The following is a 17,971-nucleotide window of genomic DNA, read 5'->3' as shown; positions in this document are numbered from 1 at the left end:
CAAAAACCCACATCAACAGATCAAGAGATAGAGAACTTCATTAATTAACTTAAATTCCTGAAAATTAATCATACCCAACAAGAATCCCTCTCATCTCCTATTACCCAACAAGAAATAATATCAGCGATAAATCTCCTTAAGCAAAATAAGGCTCTGGGCCCAGATGGATTCACTGCAGAATTTTACCAAACTTTTAATCAAAAAATTCACAAAGTTTATTTATTTTATTTAACTATATAAAAATAATAATATTACAGATAGCCACCTTAATTCTTCCAAAACAATATTTATTCGTAAAGATCAAACTGACCCCATCAATCCCTGGAACTATTGACCTATATCCTTAATTAATCTGGATATAAACATTTTTGCACTGATAATGGCTAACAGACTAGAACCTATTATCCACAGTATTATATTCCCCTATCAATCAGGTTTTCTCCAATATAGACAGACCTGTGATAATACACTCACACTTGATGCAATTATTAATATTGCTAAACAAAGTCAAATCTCTTTATTTGCCCTTGTAGTCGGTGCCTCAAAAGCCTTCAATAAACTAAACTGAAGATTCCTCTTTTCAGTTCTATCTCACTCTGATATACCTTCTACCTTCAACCAATATATTAATACTTTGTACTCCAATGATTTTATAAAATTAAATATCAATACATTTACCTCACACCAGATCCTTATCAAGAATGGTACAAGACAAGGATGTCTGCTATCTTCTTATGTTTTTAACCTGTATATTGAACCCTTATTTTTACTTATCACACAGGAAACTTTTCATCATATTCCGGTCCTGTACAACTTTAAGATACCCCTTTCATCATTTGCTGATGACTTAAATCTATGCTTTATACTTCCTAATTCAGATTTGTTAAAATTATTCAACTCTATAAATATATTTTCTAAACACTCTAATTATAAATTAAACCTAGAAAAATCCTTAATCTTCCCAATTAATCAGACCTGCCATTTCTTTCCATACCTCCTTCCAATAAATATTAAGGTAGGTCATTCTCTGAAATATTTGGGAATATATTTTCATCAAGAATCAAACTTATCTTACCAAGACAATATCACCAAACTTTGCTTAACAATACAACAGGACCATCTTAGATAGAACAAAACTTAACTATCATTTCTCTCCAAAGTAGCTATTGTTAAGATGAATGTTCTACCTAGACTGTTATACATATTTAATGCTTCTAATATAATAATACAAAACAATTTTTTAAGGTTCTTCATTCTTGTTTATCCAAATTCTTATGGGCTCCTAAATCAGTTATAATTGTTTATAAAAACTTATATATTGTAAGAACCAAGAGTGGGGGGGGGGCTGAACCTCCAGACTTCATATTACATTATGACATTACTAATTCCGGAAGACTCATTATTATTGCTGAATATAACCCAAATTTGAAGATGTAGACACCCGGTTAGGTAGAGCTTTATTATAATTATACCAAACATCTAGGTTTCCATCCCAAGGCTCTAGCTTTTCTTAACAAGGAGAGCCTTGGACATTTAAAGTTACATATATAATTGAAAAACAAGCTAATTATTCTTCAAAAAACTCATTAAAACCTTAAATGTATCCAATATTTTGGTATCCTACAACCATTACATCTTAATCCAAATATCATGATTAGTAATGAATTATATCATATAAATATCTTGTAAAACAGGAATGCCTATTAGATATTTGTCCCTTCAAAAATCTTTTTTAACAGAAATGAGACTTGCTCTTAACCTCCCTAAAAACTATTCCATCATTTTGATACAGATTAGAGAGTTGATCACCAAGACTTTAAATAACTCTCTAATTAATGAAAATAATATAAACACATGTAAAACTCTTTGGAACCTTCTATTAATGAAGAAGAAAATTATTTCACGTATGTATAGATGCATTATGTTAATTAAATACAAAACTGAAATTCTCATGTCCAATTGTTGGACTAATTTGGACTCTTTGATTATGCCTAGACAAAAATTAAATCTATTCAGGCATCTTTAATCTCAATCCCCTTTAAAAACATAGATATAAGCAACTAATGATACTGAATAACTTTTACCGTACCCCATCTTTACTAAATAAGTTTGACCCCCAAACCTCCCCTTATTGCCTTTTTTATGAGTCTCAAAAGGTGGACATTTTACACATTTTTTGAAGCTGTAAATGAAACTACAAACTTTGGTGCTCACTTGAATTTAAACTACAAAAAATGGGTTATGAAAAATCTACTCTTTCTTGGAAATTTACAATGCTGCATATCCCTCCTTCAGGACTGACAAAGTTACAAACATGCATACTTGTGACTCAATTTATATCATGTTAAATTGGAAAAATAGGTCTCAACTTTCTATGAAAGGTTTTGTTAAATTGGCAATTAAATACATAACAGCCCATAAATACCTAATTCATAGCCAAAATTTAAGCCTACATTTCCTGAAATGCTGGAACATACATTTCCTGGAATACTGGAACTTACTATTTGACCACCTTTCTGGTTAAGGCTTATTTCCTATCCTAGGTCGGCTAAATAGTTGGAGTTCAAGTCTTTCCATAACCATATTTCATTCTTGTATGAACACCTTATACATTCATTCATAAGGACTTCTATTTTTTTGTGAAATGCTTTTGTTTAATCTATTATATGTTCAAATGCTTATAGCACGTGTTTATAGTTTTCTAGTTATTATATAATTTTAGATATGTGATAAGCCTTACTGTTTACTATTATCATATTATGAATGACATATGTCTATTATTTCTGCTGTTGTATGTGTTCCAATTAAAAAAAAAAAAATAAAGATTTTTGGAAAAAAATGGTGCTGACACTTTAAAACCTATTCTAATATCTAAATATTTACATCAACAGTCGCACTTTTCGGCCACCAAACCAGGACCAAAACATTAAAGGTGGAGGAGTGTCCATATTCACCAAGGATATTCACACCTCCAGGCTAGTTGCCCAACACAATGCATCCAAAATTCTCCAGGTCCAACTAACACTAGGTAAGACTGCAATCCAAATTGTAGCTTGCTACAGATCCCCCACCATGCCCCAAGATTCTCAATACACTTTTCTAAACATACTGGAAAATATTAAGATACAACCAAACACCCTAATACTGGGTGATTTCATTTACCCTGCCATTAACTGGGAAAACTACTCATGTACCAACACCTTTGCCCAACGGTTCTTAGAATTCATAAATTCCAACACCCTGGATCAACTAATCCATAGTCCTACCAGGGGCTCTAATATCCTGGACCAGGTCATTACCAACAAGGGAAATCGATGCTCCACACCAGTGGTTCCCCTCTCGTTGGTTAGGTCTGACCATAAGCTAATAACCTTTGGCATCCACATCCCAAGTAAGGAAACATCTGCAAAACACTTCTCCAAGGCCAATTCCATGATACTCAAGTCAGAAATGACAAACTTCATGACACCCATGCAGATGGGAACTGAAAGTTTGACTACCGAGTCATACACTAAAGCACGGTATGAGCACATCCACTCGTGCATGAATTGTGCCATCCCAAATAGAACTAAGATGCTCTCCACCAAAAAAGGAAGTCAATCAGGTGGTCCCTGTCATAAACAAACTATACAACAGAAGGAAGAAACTGTTGCAGAAAAGAGGAAAATCCCAGGATGCAAAAATTTCCCTTACCAGCCTCAGTAAGAAGCTGAGGTCCCTCATAAAATCCTCCAAAGCTAGTTACGAAAATAAAATTGCCAAAGATTCCAAAGACAACCAAAAGGCATTCTATAGCTATGTCAAGAATCTAAACGGCAATTCTCAGATTTGCTCTGACCTACAACAGAATAGCATTAAATATACTGATTCCCAAGGACATTGCCAATATCCTGGCAGATTGATTCAGTGCCAACTTCACCCGCCTCTCTTCCCATAAAGGGCCCATCTCAATACAGAAAGATTGCCAAATTCCAGCAATCATGGCCACACAGGTAAAAACTGCACTCTCCAAAACTAAGAATACAGCATCCATGGGACCAGATGACATCCTGGGCTGTGTACTACATGAAATACTAAATGAACTGGCACCTCACCTAAGTGTCATGTTTAATCATAGCCTCACCTCAGTCTTTGTGCCCACTGAGCGGCGTACAGCTGCAGTAATCCTACTCCAGAAGGGGGGATCCACCTTGGATCCTGGGAACTACAGTCCCATCAGTCTGACGAGCCTAATCTGCAAGGCCATGGAACATATTATAATGGAACTTATAAACAAAGACATTGGTAACCTTCAAACACTGGACCCCACCATTTTTGGGTTCGTGAAGAGCCAATTGTGTCTCCTGAACCTGACTGACGTCTTTGAATTAGTCTCCAGAGGCATGAACGCAGGTAAGGCAGTCCACACAGCCTATCTGAACCTCGCCAAGGCCTTCAACACCATCCCTCACTCTGGAATCATAGATAAACTTACTAAGCTGGGCATAAATCCCTATGTCACTTGATGGGTTACCAACTGGCTTACTGACAGAACCCACACTGTAAAAGTAGCCAGCTCTAAATCCATCTCCAGACAAGAGACAAGTGGAGTACCTCAGGGTTCAGTCCTGGGACTGGTCTTGTTTGGCATCTACTTCTCTGAAGTACAGGCCAACACTGAGGGACTCTGGCTAACAAAGTTTGCAGATGACTGCAAACTGGGAGCCATTATTGAATCCCCAAATGATGTGGATATTCTACAAAAGGGCCTTACAGAAACAGATGCTTGGCGCCATAGCCATGGGTTCAAGCTCAATGCCATGAAGTGTATAGTTATCCCCTTTGGGAAAAAACATGTACCCATGAATTACCACATAGGTGGCAGTACACTAAACACTGAAAGTGTGATAAGAAACTTAGGAACACAGGTGGACAGTGGTCTCACCTTCGATAACCACATCGCCACAACAGTCAGGAAATCCTTCTATCTGGCACACCTCATCACTAAGGGTTTTTCATCCAGAAAAAAGGAGGTCATTGTCCCACTGTACTCATCCCTCATTAGACCCATCATAGAATACAACGCCCCATTTGGTATGTACCTCACAAGACATCTGCAACAACTAGAAAGGCCACAGAAACACCTCACTAAAAGAATCACAGGCCTAAAGCAAATGCTCTATGCTGACTGACTAAAAAACTCCAGCTATACTCTGTTGCATATTGTCTACTCAGAGGTGATCTCTGCTTAATATAAAAGGGCATGTCAAACCCAGAGCTGTTGGACATGCTCCACTTAAAGAAATCCCAATCCCTCAGAGCCACATGCTCCAGGGACCTAAACCTTGTCATCACAATGAACAAAACATGCTGGAGAGATAGGTACCTGACCCAGAGACTCCCCAGAGTCTGGACTAGACTGCCCATACATGTCAACCAGAGCACCTCTTTGGGCCTCTTCAAAAGGAACCTTGACGATTGGATGGGACATAGGAAATTCACCCCAGGGATCACGTCAGTTGCCCTGCTAAACAGGGGTCCAGGGAAGTAAATATTGTGGGAAGAAATAGCCGAAGAACTGTTATGGCTAGGCTTGTATAGGCCCTAGAGCCAATAGCCTAGTACCAACCTATGAACCTACGAGCATGTTGATATCACATGATTTTAAATGCATAGAGTATAGTTTCAAGTGAACCATCCATTAACATGATAAGCAATAAACCCAGAAATGAGACAGAGATTAAATAATAATTAAAAAAATGTAATCCCCATTTTTTTTTCACTAAGATATATATTACACAATTCTTTAGTTCATCCATATCATACCACCATACCAGCCAACAATCAACGAAATATCTACACCACGTCTCCATGGCATATAAAAATATGTTGTGGCTGGAATCCTAGCTCATAATGTTTTCTATGCACCCCATAAACTGGTTTGTGTATATGTGTGCAAAAGATGCACCCACAGCTGTTCTACTGACTTGCCAATTACATTCAGTTTGGTCAATATACATTTGGCGGCTACAAAAAATGGATTAAAACCAGGGGATAAAGAAAGGAACCAAGACACTGGGAGCAAATAACTAGAGCAGGAAAGGTATCAAAGTGGGATTAAGCCAAGAAACTTTTGGATTGCAGGCTAGAGACTGCCTTGCCTACCAAGGATCAATATCAGACTATAGAGAAAGAGATAGGGGACTATTAAGTAAAGACCTGCTCTGGTAGAGTTTTTTAGTTGAATCTTGAAGAAAACTTGCTGTTAAAAAGGGGATGATTAGCAGGGCATGTGAAACATTGCATGATAGCTATAAAAATCAGTCAGAGGAAGTTGGAAAAGGCTGGGAAGACAGACTGGAAAATAAATTTAAAAAGAACAATGAGGGAGGGCATATGGATGGCTACCAAGTATGTAACAAAGTCCAGAAGTTTTAGAATATTTGCTTGGAAGTGTTTGCATAGGTATTTTTATACCCCAAGCAAACTCCAAAGAATTTTTTTCTCTGGTAAATAGCAAATGTCAAAGATTTGATGGGGAAGAAAGAATTAACTGAGAAGATATATTTTGGGAGTGTAATGAGTTGGCAGATTTTTTAAATTCCTTACAGAGTACTTTGTCAGAAATTTTAGGTGAGCAAATGGCTGTACCTAATCTTTTGACCTGGGACCCATGATCTGAATTGCCTAGACATATTAAGGCTTTGTTACATTTAATTCTCTTGGCTGCCAAAAAAGCAATTTCTACAAAATGAAAATCAAAATCTAACCCAACTGTATTGCAAGTATTGAATATTATAAAAAAGGTAAAAGAACTGGATGAGGGATCTTTAGAAGAAAGAAAGAGCAAATTATGTAGAAATAAATGGAAATTATAGGAACAACACATGCAAAATATTGTTCAGGAGGATGAGTAAGGTTTAACGGAAGGCAGGAATTTAGCAATTTATGTAATGTTGGACTGATGATAGTTACAAAGATAAGATATGCAATCTATTATGTATGTAAATTGGAACAAATGTCAAAATGGTTTGTTTTCTTTTCTGTTAATGTATGTTTGCCTAAATGTTATGTGATCATTTAATGAAGGTGTTAAAAAGGGGAAAAAATGAGGATAAAGCTTGCTTCATAACAACCAGTATTCCAGTGCCTGTAGACCTGCTGAATGTGGTATGTTGGTGTACAATGCAGATACATCTAGAGCACACAAAAGCCATCCATGTTCTAATTTGACATCAGAAATAAGTTAACAAGGGGGGCGTGGCCAAGGATGAACACAGGATAGCAGCAGATTTCTTCAGCTCCACCAACTTAACTGCACTGACAGGAAATAATTACTTTAAAAATCAACTAATGAAATAATTTTCTTTCTAAATACGTTTGGAATATCAGTTTCTTGAATAATATCTAAAAATAAAGACAATTTCAATAATATTCCTGTCAGAAATCATCTTGGAAATTTCTCTTTCATCAAATCTGTTCAAAATGAGTTCCAGTAAGGCAAACAGTCAGGATTCCAGCATCAAGAAAGAGCTTCAGTCTCTGATATCTACTATTCAGCAACTAACAACCAAAATGGACAAACTGGATACTAAAATTGATAACGTCATAGAAAAAACTACAAAACAAATGGATCTGTTACATCAAGACTTGCAACAACAGAAGGCTCAGATTACAGGCATAGAAGAGACTGTTAATGATATGGAGAACAGAATCCAGGAAGAAGAAATTAACATTGAGTTTTTGCTGAAGCAGAGCACACATCTACAATCCAAACTTGATGACCTGGAAAACAGATCTAGACGCAATAATATTAGGATTTTTGAACTGCCAGAAAATATTGAAGGTAACAACATTACTTCCTTTTTAAATACTTGGCTTCCCAAAACTTTAGACTTGTTAGAAGCATTTTCTTTTGGTATTGAAAGAGCCCATAGGTCCTTATCTAATTTTAACTCTAACAAAAAGTACCCTAGATCAGTTATAGTAAGATTGTTATCATCTTATGACAAGGAGATGGTATTAAAATCTGCATGGGCTAAAGCACCTATTAAAATTAATGAGGCAACTGTGCGTTTTGACAATGACTATTCTTCCTTGGTAATAACTAAAAGAAAAGTTTTTTTGCCATTAATAAGAGAGCTTAAGAAAGCACAGTTCAAAACTTACCTTTTGTTTCCTGCCAAACTAAAAATCTTTTTACCTGATGGCCCTAGAATTTTTGAAGACTTGGACTCTGCTTTGCTGTATATTAAAAAAATAAGATATTAGATAAAATAGAAGATATGGAATGGGCAAGTCCTTCATTAAAGAGAATGGCAACAGGATCTTCTTGGAAGAGTTCAGAGAAGCAAAAAAGACTAAAAAACAAATGACATGTTCTATATTTTTTTTTCTCTTTCCTTCTCTCTTAATCTCTTCAAATACAGTTACTACATCTCCAGAAAGCCACAAATATTTTAAAGATTTATTCAAAGTTATTTTTCTGTGTGCAAAGAACTGTTTTTGTTTCATAAATAGTCAAACTCTCTGAGGAACAAATAACATGCTATCAATCAACTTGTTTCTCTTTGTGATAAAGAGACCTAAGGTTAGTAATTTGATACATTTTCTTTCTCTTCTTGTTTTAAATAATGGCATTCTTTATAAACTATGCATTTAGTGAGGGGTGGGGGAGGGCAAGGAGAGAAGAATGATGTAAAATATGGAAAAAATGAAATAATAACTTATTAGTTCTAACTATATATGCTGTTTAAACACTGTTGCTAAATATTATATCATGACTTTATTGCTTATACATGATTACAAATAATATGTCATGATATATTTGCAAATAATTAGAACTAAAATAGTTGTAACTAATATGTTTCATGTTTAACTTTATTAATACAAACAACAAGTAATATTTCTTTGTAGATACTCTTTGTAGCCTCCTTTTTTTATTTCTTCTCTCTCTCTCTTTCTTTTTTTCTCTACTCTCTTCCTTTTCTTTTTTTCTCTCTCTTTCTCTCTTATAAGTACAGTTATATGCTTCTGATAATACTGATATATGTTTATAATAAGATTTGTATGAGAAAATGAAATGGGGCATATAAAAATAAGTTGTATAATATGTTAAACAACTGTAGGCTTGGTTTCACTGTCATAGAGACTGTAATGACTTGTAAAATACTTTGCAAAGGTTTTGCACTGTTTAGTTTCATTTGTATTACTAAATGAATGTCAGTCACTTGTATTTACTAAAATTCCCGCCAGAATGTTAAGGGAGACAATTTGGGATGTGGGTTACCTCGTGAATAATGTCCTCGAGTTGTTTTAAAAGCTTCAACACTCAGAATACACGCAGAGAAGCTGAATGCAGTCATTTTGAACTTTGACCCCTGATTTCACACTGACACATCGCAGATTCAAGAAGAACACTGTTCCAGGAAGTAGAACTGCTGTAAATGTGACTTTGTGATGTAAAACGAACTTTATGACATCTAAATGTGAGTTATTCTTTATAACAACTTACTTATTTAATATGTAATTTATAAAATATGAAAGTTATAAGGATTTTAAATGATTCAGTATGCCATAGTAAGCAAGTGAGATATTTTAGAAGGCATAGAAGGTAAAACATATATACACATGTTTTTGAAAGCTTACATGACTGCAACATATTATTGTATATAAATACTTATGATTTAAACATATATAATGTTATAAATCATTTGACTTATCTAATTGACAAGCACAAGTATCATTATGATTATATCTTAGAAGAAACTGTCATGTGACATATTTTAAAGCAGCAGTTCAGATATATAAAATTCAGATGGCTTTCTTCACAATGATTTATGTATAACTAGGAATTTACATTGCTGTGCAGTATGACTTGTAAACATATGTATGAATATAAATATTTTATTTACTGGCAATAATAAGTATGAGAAGAAAGCTTTGGTGCAAGTAATTTAAAGTTTTTAAATCTGTTAACTGCATTTCTATGGCAGAAAGTAGGAATACCCTAATGTATGTAATGTCTGAACCATTATATTGAATCCAAATGAAAATAAGAACTTATTTTTACAAACTTTTAATAAATTAATATGTAGATATGCCCCTTTTTTTTCTCTCTCTCTCTCTCTTCCTTTCTCTCTCTCTCTCTCTCTTCTCAGTTCCCATTATCAAGTTTATTAGAATGCTATTTTGATTACGAGTGTATTTTACAAAATAGATATACATAGTAATATGAGCTGTTTCTAAATGTTCTTATTTGTTTATATGAAGCCGATTTATAAATTGTTCAGCTTTGTCTTACTAGATAATCTAATTAAATGAGGTTAACTTTAGTTAATAATAGTTAGTATTGAATTGATATGGTGGCAGCTGAGGTACTGCTGCTTAGGATAGGGGGATAACTTGAGTGGTATGTGCTACTCAAAGTTGGAGTTCTTAACTCCAGGCTGGGTGCAATGTTTAATCCTAATATTATTTTCACCTGTTTATTGTTGTTTGTATATAGTTCTGACATCCACAACACATTTTATAAACTTATTGTCACTACAAATAAAAGTGAAGCTTATACAAAATCCCATAAGATTTTCAATAAATACAGCTATAATTAATGGTACACCTAAAGGAGGAGGTATAATATCATTTATTTTGTTAATTGTTATTCTGATTATATGTTTTATATGTTTATAAAAGCTAAATGATTTCTCTAAAAGGAATTTCTTTAAACATTAATGGACTGAATAACCCATGTAAAAGGGCAAGTTTAATGAGATACATTAAATTGCATAGGGCCAACTTAGTATTCCTTCAAGAAACACATCTCCTGAAAAAGGATATTGATAAATTAGCCACTAATAAATATACAGTCTTAGTTAGTTCAGAACACACTCAGAAAAAAAGAGGAGTGGCTATTTTATGGAATAAAAGTATGCCCATACCTAAAATTATTAAGTCTTATAAAGATGATAAAGGAATGTTTTGTATGGTTACAATACAGATTAATGGAAATACATATACATTAATCAATGTATATTGGATTCCAGGAATTGGCATTAATACAGTGAAACACCATCTCAATAAGATCATATCATTTTCTATAGGAGATATTATTTTAGCAGGTGACTTTAATTGTATCCTACATGAAAAAGATACTACTACTATAGGAAAAAGGAAAATTACATCTAATGCAAAACATTTAAAGGATTTTGTTAATTTATATCATTTGAATGATATTAATAATCAGATAGATTCAAAATCATTACCATACACTTTTTTTTTCTAACAGATATAAAACTTATTCAAAAATAGATAGAGTCTTTATTTCCAACCAGATGGTTACAGACTTAATTAATTCTAAAATAATTTTGTGTCCTATATCAGATCATAATTCAATTGTCTTTGAGTTTATGATAAAATACTTACAATGTTCAGATCAATAGGATACCAGCATACTTAACTCAACTAAAAGACTATAAAGATTATATACTTTCAGAAGTGCAACATTTTTAGACTTAAACAATACACCTGAAGTCTCCATTGTTTATGTTTGGGATGCTTTAAAATCATATTTATATGGACAAAGTATCAGATGGTATAATAATAAAAGGAAATCTTGGGACAAGGAATTACTAGATATTCAAAGCAAATTAGACTCATACAAACATAATAATAAAGAAAATATTACGGACAAAAAGTCATTGAAGAAATAAATAAATTAAATGAGAAATACAAAGAAATTTTAACTCATAAAGTTAAAATAACATTAGAGAAATATAAGTTTTTGTCTTACTCAATAAGTCCCAAATACTTACATAGACTTAAAAATAAAACAAAAGGTTGAATAAACAAAATCATATCAAAGAAATTTTCTCCAAGGAAAAAGAAGAATGTTTCTAGTTTACCAGAAATATTAGATGAATTTAGAAATCACTTTCACAAAATTAATCATAATAACATTAACATGGAGCCTAAAGATAAAATAAAGAAATTTATAACTACAAACATGAACAAAAACTTAATAAACAACAGACTAAACTAATGGATAAAAATATTTCATATACAGAGGTTATTACACAAATAAACAAGCTTAAATCAAACAAAGCACCAGGTAATGATGGTATTATACCAGAGATCTATAAAATTCTTCCCAAAAGTACTTACTCATTAATACATAAGGTTTTTATTTTAGCCCAAAATGAGTTAACAACTCCCCCATCTTGGCAATACACATTTATTTCACCAATTTTAAAACCCAATAAAGACCCAACCAGATGCACTTCATATAGACCTATTTCATTACTTAATGTTGACTATAAAATGTTTATGAGTATTTTTGCTGATAGATTAAAGACAATCATCCCAGGCATTATAGATATAGACCAGACAGGCTTTATTGTAAATAGAAATACTTTTGATAATATAAGGAGAACTTTAACATTAATTGATTTTGCAAATAGGAAAAAGAAAGATTTAACGCTTATTAGTCTCGATATAAGTTCAGCATTTGATTCAGTAAGTTGGGACTACTTGTTTATCTTACTGAAGTGCACAAACTTCTCAGATGCATTTGTAAATCTAATTGAACATCTATATAAAGGAGCATTGGCTTACATTAAGATAGGAACATATGTCTCACAAAAATACCCATTTTAAAAGGTACAAAACAAGGGTGTCCACTCTCTCCACTATTATTTACTTTAATAATGGAGCCTTGGGCTGATTTGATTAGAAACAGTACTGATATAGAGGGATTTGATATAGATGAAACTACAATATCTAAAATTCAACTATTTGCAGATGATGTTCTAATTACATCAGCTGGATCTAACTCTTCTATGCAGTCCTTATTTGATAAAATGATGGATTTTAAAAATATCTCTGGTTTAATATTCAATGAAGAAAAAACTAAAATATTACCAATATACACATGAAAAAATGTCCTCATTAATGATTTTAACAAATATATACCCAACTCAGGTCAGATAACTTACTTAGGTATAATATTAACTAAAGATGTCAAATCTATCATACATAATAATTATAGTACCTGTCTTCTTAATATACAAAATCTTTTTAATAGCTGGAACAATATGTTTTTTACCATGGAAGAGGGACTCACAATTATTAAAATGATAGTATTCCCTAAGATATTATACTTAATACAATCAATAATACTCCCACCTACAAAAATAATTATTAAGAAATTGAACTCACTAATGTTAAATTTCTTATGGGCACCTAATAGACCTAGGATTGCATTAAAGAAACATACTAATAGCTGGTCTCAAGGGGGCATTTCATTTCCTGACTTTAATTTATATACTATCTCTTCTATTATAAAAGTTATTACTTTGTTAATAGATCAATCATATGTTGCAAGATGGAAAGATTACTGGGAATTAATTAGCATTCACTTCATGAAAATCTCTTTAATACATAAAAATATTATTGTAAATAACCCCATGTTATGGTTACTAAAAGAATTTTGTACTTCATCCATTACACCAAAATATGTAGTTAGTTACCCATTAAACATTATTATCAGTTATCGTAATTTTATATTCATGCATCCTAAGTATAAGGAATGGAATTTTATTCTATTCCCTATAATGTATACACAAGGTATGTTTTTGTCAATCACCTCTGAAAGAACTCTTTTAGTCACAGAGAATGATCTAAAGTATTGGTATCAGTTGCTGTCTGATAATAAAGTAAAAATTTAGACTTCTTAAAGCAAGAATTTGATTTAAGAGAAACATGTTGGTTGGAAATTCAGACTTTTAGACAACATCTTATTAATAAAATTGATTTAATGTCTTTAACAGTTAAAGAATCTGTTCCAATACTGATTGATTACTTGATATTAAATTTATAACATAGAGTTTCTGATAAAGGTAAGCTCTCATACATACATAAAATTATTAGAGAAGAAACTCATTACAGTTCAGATACCTATTGGAATTATTTCATTTCCATTAATGGTGAATCACCAAAACAACAAGATAAACAATATATATTGGAATCTGCTTATAAAACTACTTCTTCCATTAATTGGAGACTTTTTACTTGGAAATTTTTACATAGATCTTTCTATACACCTTTAATGATGAATAAAATAAATAATAAAGACAACTTATGTAAAAGATGTAATGTAGAAATAAATGCTGATTGGGCACATATGTTTTATGACTGTATAAAACTGAAGGAATATTGGAAATTAATCAATGATTTTTTGCAGGCCCTTTTCACAGATAATTTCACTGTTTCTAAATCACTTATATTATTTAACACACCTGTTCCTAAAAGTGTTAAAAAAGTTAAACTTTCTTTATTATGGTCTATCCTAGCAGTGGCTAGAAAAATAATAACCAGAAATTGGATTTCAGATACCCCTTCTTCATTTAATGAATTTAAAAATGTTATGACTGAAGTGTATCATATGGAATTGATGACAATAAAATCAAGAACTACTAGAAAAACATCTTATTATATTATATGGGATACTTTACAAAACCTGTTAAAAAAATCTTAGTCTCAATTGCATGATATTATAGTTTAATCAATTGATTTGATTTGTAGTGGATGTCTTTGTAAATACTTTGGTTATTTTATTGAATGTTATAACTATTTCTATTTTAATTACTTGTATAAAATTGTTATGATATTTATTTTGTATGTTAAAAACAATAAACTTGTTTAAAAAAAAAAAAAAAGAAATAAGTTAACAAATGCGTATAATATCCTGCGTATGTGATGTAGCGTGTCTACCTGATAATGCGAAACTGCAAAATGCCGACTATGAGAACATCGACACCGGAAGATCGACAATGGAGATAATCGACAGCTGCAAATCCCGACGCTGAGAACACCGACATGTTAGGGTAAGTGTGGGGTTAGGGTTAGGGGCGGATTAAGTGAGTTAGGGTTAGGGCGTGGGTTAGGTGAGTGTGCAATAGTGAAAGACTGTAGGGTTAGGGGCGGGTTAAGTGAGTTACGGTTACGGCATGGGTTAGGTGAGTGTGCGATAGTGGCGGACCTTAGGGTTAGGGTTTGGGTTAAGGTTAGTGCATAGATAGTTGTCTATGTAAGGTTTAGTGTAGGTTTGTAAGGTTTTTGGTGTGCTTGTGTTGTGTGTGTGCTTTTTTTCGACAGGGGATTTGTTTTGTTTGTTGATTGTCTGGATTGTGGTTTGTAGGGCATGTGAAGTTTTGTGTTTTTGAACTTTTGGTTTTGTGGTGTCTGTGATTTCGTTGTCGGTGTTTTCGTGTGTCGGTGTTATCAGGTAGACCCAATGTAACATATGATAACAATGGTTTCAGGTAAAATGTAGGAAACTCAGACAAAGGTTCAGTAGGATAACCTGACTCAGAAACTAATGGTCTCCCCGGAGGATACTGAGAATCTTTATGGGTTTTGGGTAATAAACAGAAATACTACATCCTGGGATCTGACATATCGAACTGTCTTTCCACAGTGGGAGCAATAATACTCTCTTCTCTGGGATCCAATACCTTTTATGATAAAATGAGGATTAACAAAGACATAAAAAATGCTATGTAACAAAAAAGGGTATGTTTCATGATGGTAAATATATGTGAGATCAATTTCCTCATCTAAACTCAATATAAATTAAAGCTATATATAGTGGCAATGAAGTTACTATTGCAAATTTTGTCATTTTCTTAAAAGCTGAATTACCTAATGTCTATGGCTGGAGAACATGTTTTTCGATGGTACTTCATAAACCTGTTGCACTACAGCTTTTTTGCAATGTGGAGTTACACAACATTTAAACCGTCCTTTTGTGGACAGATGCAGTGATTTACTTATTAGCTGTATTGTTACTTTTAGATTAGAAAAACCTTTCGCCCTGGGTTTCACAGAGCTTCTCTCCACCTATGCAAATTGCACAATATAGGCTGGTCAGTTAGTGTGACATAAAAATTCTGATTCAGGAACAATGAGAAAGACATCCTTAGAGGTTCTTTACCATCAGACTGCACTGTCAGACCTGATCTGTGCTAGTGTTATCCTTAGCAGCCCATCCATCTTTTTAGCAAAAGCACCCTCTAGATTCATGTACAGACATATATATACACACACACACACACACACACACACACACACACACACACACACACACACACACACACACACACACACACACACTCCCACATATTCCCATGCACTGACAACTGCAAGCAAGTTCCCTAATTTGCTCACACTCATGGAAGCCCACACACCTATATCAACATACATTCAATAACACACACACACACACACACACACACACACACACACACACACACACACACACACACACACACACACACACATCCAGGTTTATGATCTCCTGTCTAGTACTGTGACCTACTGTGACCACCCAATCAGAAACACACCCACATACACACAGACAGACAGACACACACACAAAAGCACACCACACACACACACACACACACACACACACATGCGCGCACACACGCACACTCACACACACATTAAGTCTAAGCATCTGCACCCTACCTACCATACTGTGACCATGCACGGTGCCCCCTCCCCCACACACATTAATTCATGCAGCCTCATTCATGTCCCTATAGTCATGTACACATATGTCCTCACAACAGAAACAAAGGTAGGGTGGGATGAAAGCAATGCCTGCCCTAATTTCAAGGTGCTGAGTGCATGATTGGTACATACTGATGTTGGAGAAATGTAGTACTGGTGTTCAAAAATGAATGTTATTATTGCTTTTGAGTTGGATACAGTTTCAGACAGTGCCAGATAATATAGTTTTGGTACTGAAATGCATATCCATACTAAGAGTCCTTCCTGTCTAGTGAGTACTCTCATAATAGTGAATGGGTTACCCCCAGCTGAAAATTTAGCGTCCACAATCTTTCTGGGGGACAGCACATTAGTATCAGCCACTCTTCTGGCCTGACACATTAGCATGTGGCTTCACCCATGAGAAATCTCCCTGCACTGAGGTCTCTATGAGGGGAAAACTTCAACAAGAGAGCAGTCTAATAATTAGAAAGGCTTATTGTCATGGCCTAACCTTCCAAGGTAAGGCTTATGCTTTAAACCCTTCTGAATCCAAGGGTATGTTCTACAGGTACTCTTATTAGAAGCTGTCATCACAATGTTAGTGGGATAAGGTAAAATAAAAAGCTGAAAAGCATATCACTGGTAAACTGGTATAAAGACAACAGATGCATAAAAGTAAGTGTCAAAATGCAGACAGAAAATGAGTTAGAACAGCACAGTGAGTCTCTTTCTCCCTGGTGACTATGAGCTTATTACCAAACAACCAGATGGGCAACTCCAGATAAAAATAACAACAAATTCTTTGGAAGAAAAATTCTGACTGTTAAGTTCTGTAAAACAGTTTGCATTTTAATATTGATTCATTAGAAAATTATGACATCTGCATGGCTACTGTAATATTTTACATGCTCTGGGAATGCAAGCTGTCTGTCAAACTTAGGATATGAGTTATCACAAGGTAATCATTTATTAAGGAATAATATGATCTTGAAACATTGGAATGTTAAAATTGAATCACTAATAGACTGACATTTTTATCTTTCAGGTAACCTCAAGTGATTTTATAAGTTCTAAAAACAAGACTAAATATTAAGCAATTAAAGTAAGGATGTAGCACTGTGTGTATTCAGAGAGTACTGGACGGGATACAGGTACATCTACCTTCAGTTGAACTCAAGCAAAATATTGATCTTTATAATAATAAATTATTACTGTGCTTATTGTCTTTTCAGTACCCATATGAGATTTTGTTAGGTTTCCTTCCACATCCCAAAAACATGCAGTTAAATGAATTGTTGATCACAAATGAATGTACAGCCATGCACATGGTATGTGAGTGCATTTGTATTGTCTGCAAAGGATCAGTGTCCTACATAGGATGATCTCTCTGATCCATGCCTACTATGTGCCAGGCTAGGACAAAAATGGACATTATCAAACA

This window comes from Protopterus annectens, chromosome 1.part1 (assembly GCF_019279795.1).
Source record: "Protopterus annectens isolate FY-2018-M chromosome 1.part1, PAN1.0, whole genome shotgun sequence".
NCBI classification, from domain to species: domain Eukaryota; kingdom Metazoa; phylum Chordata; order Ceratodontiformes; family Protopteridae; genus Protopterus; species Protopterus annectens.
The sequence above is the reverse complement of the archived record's forward strand: the minus strand, read 5'-3'. Positions refer to the sequence as shown.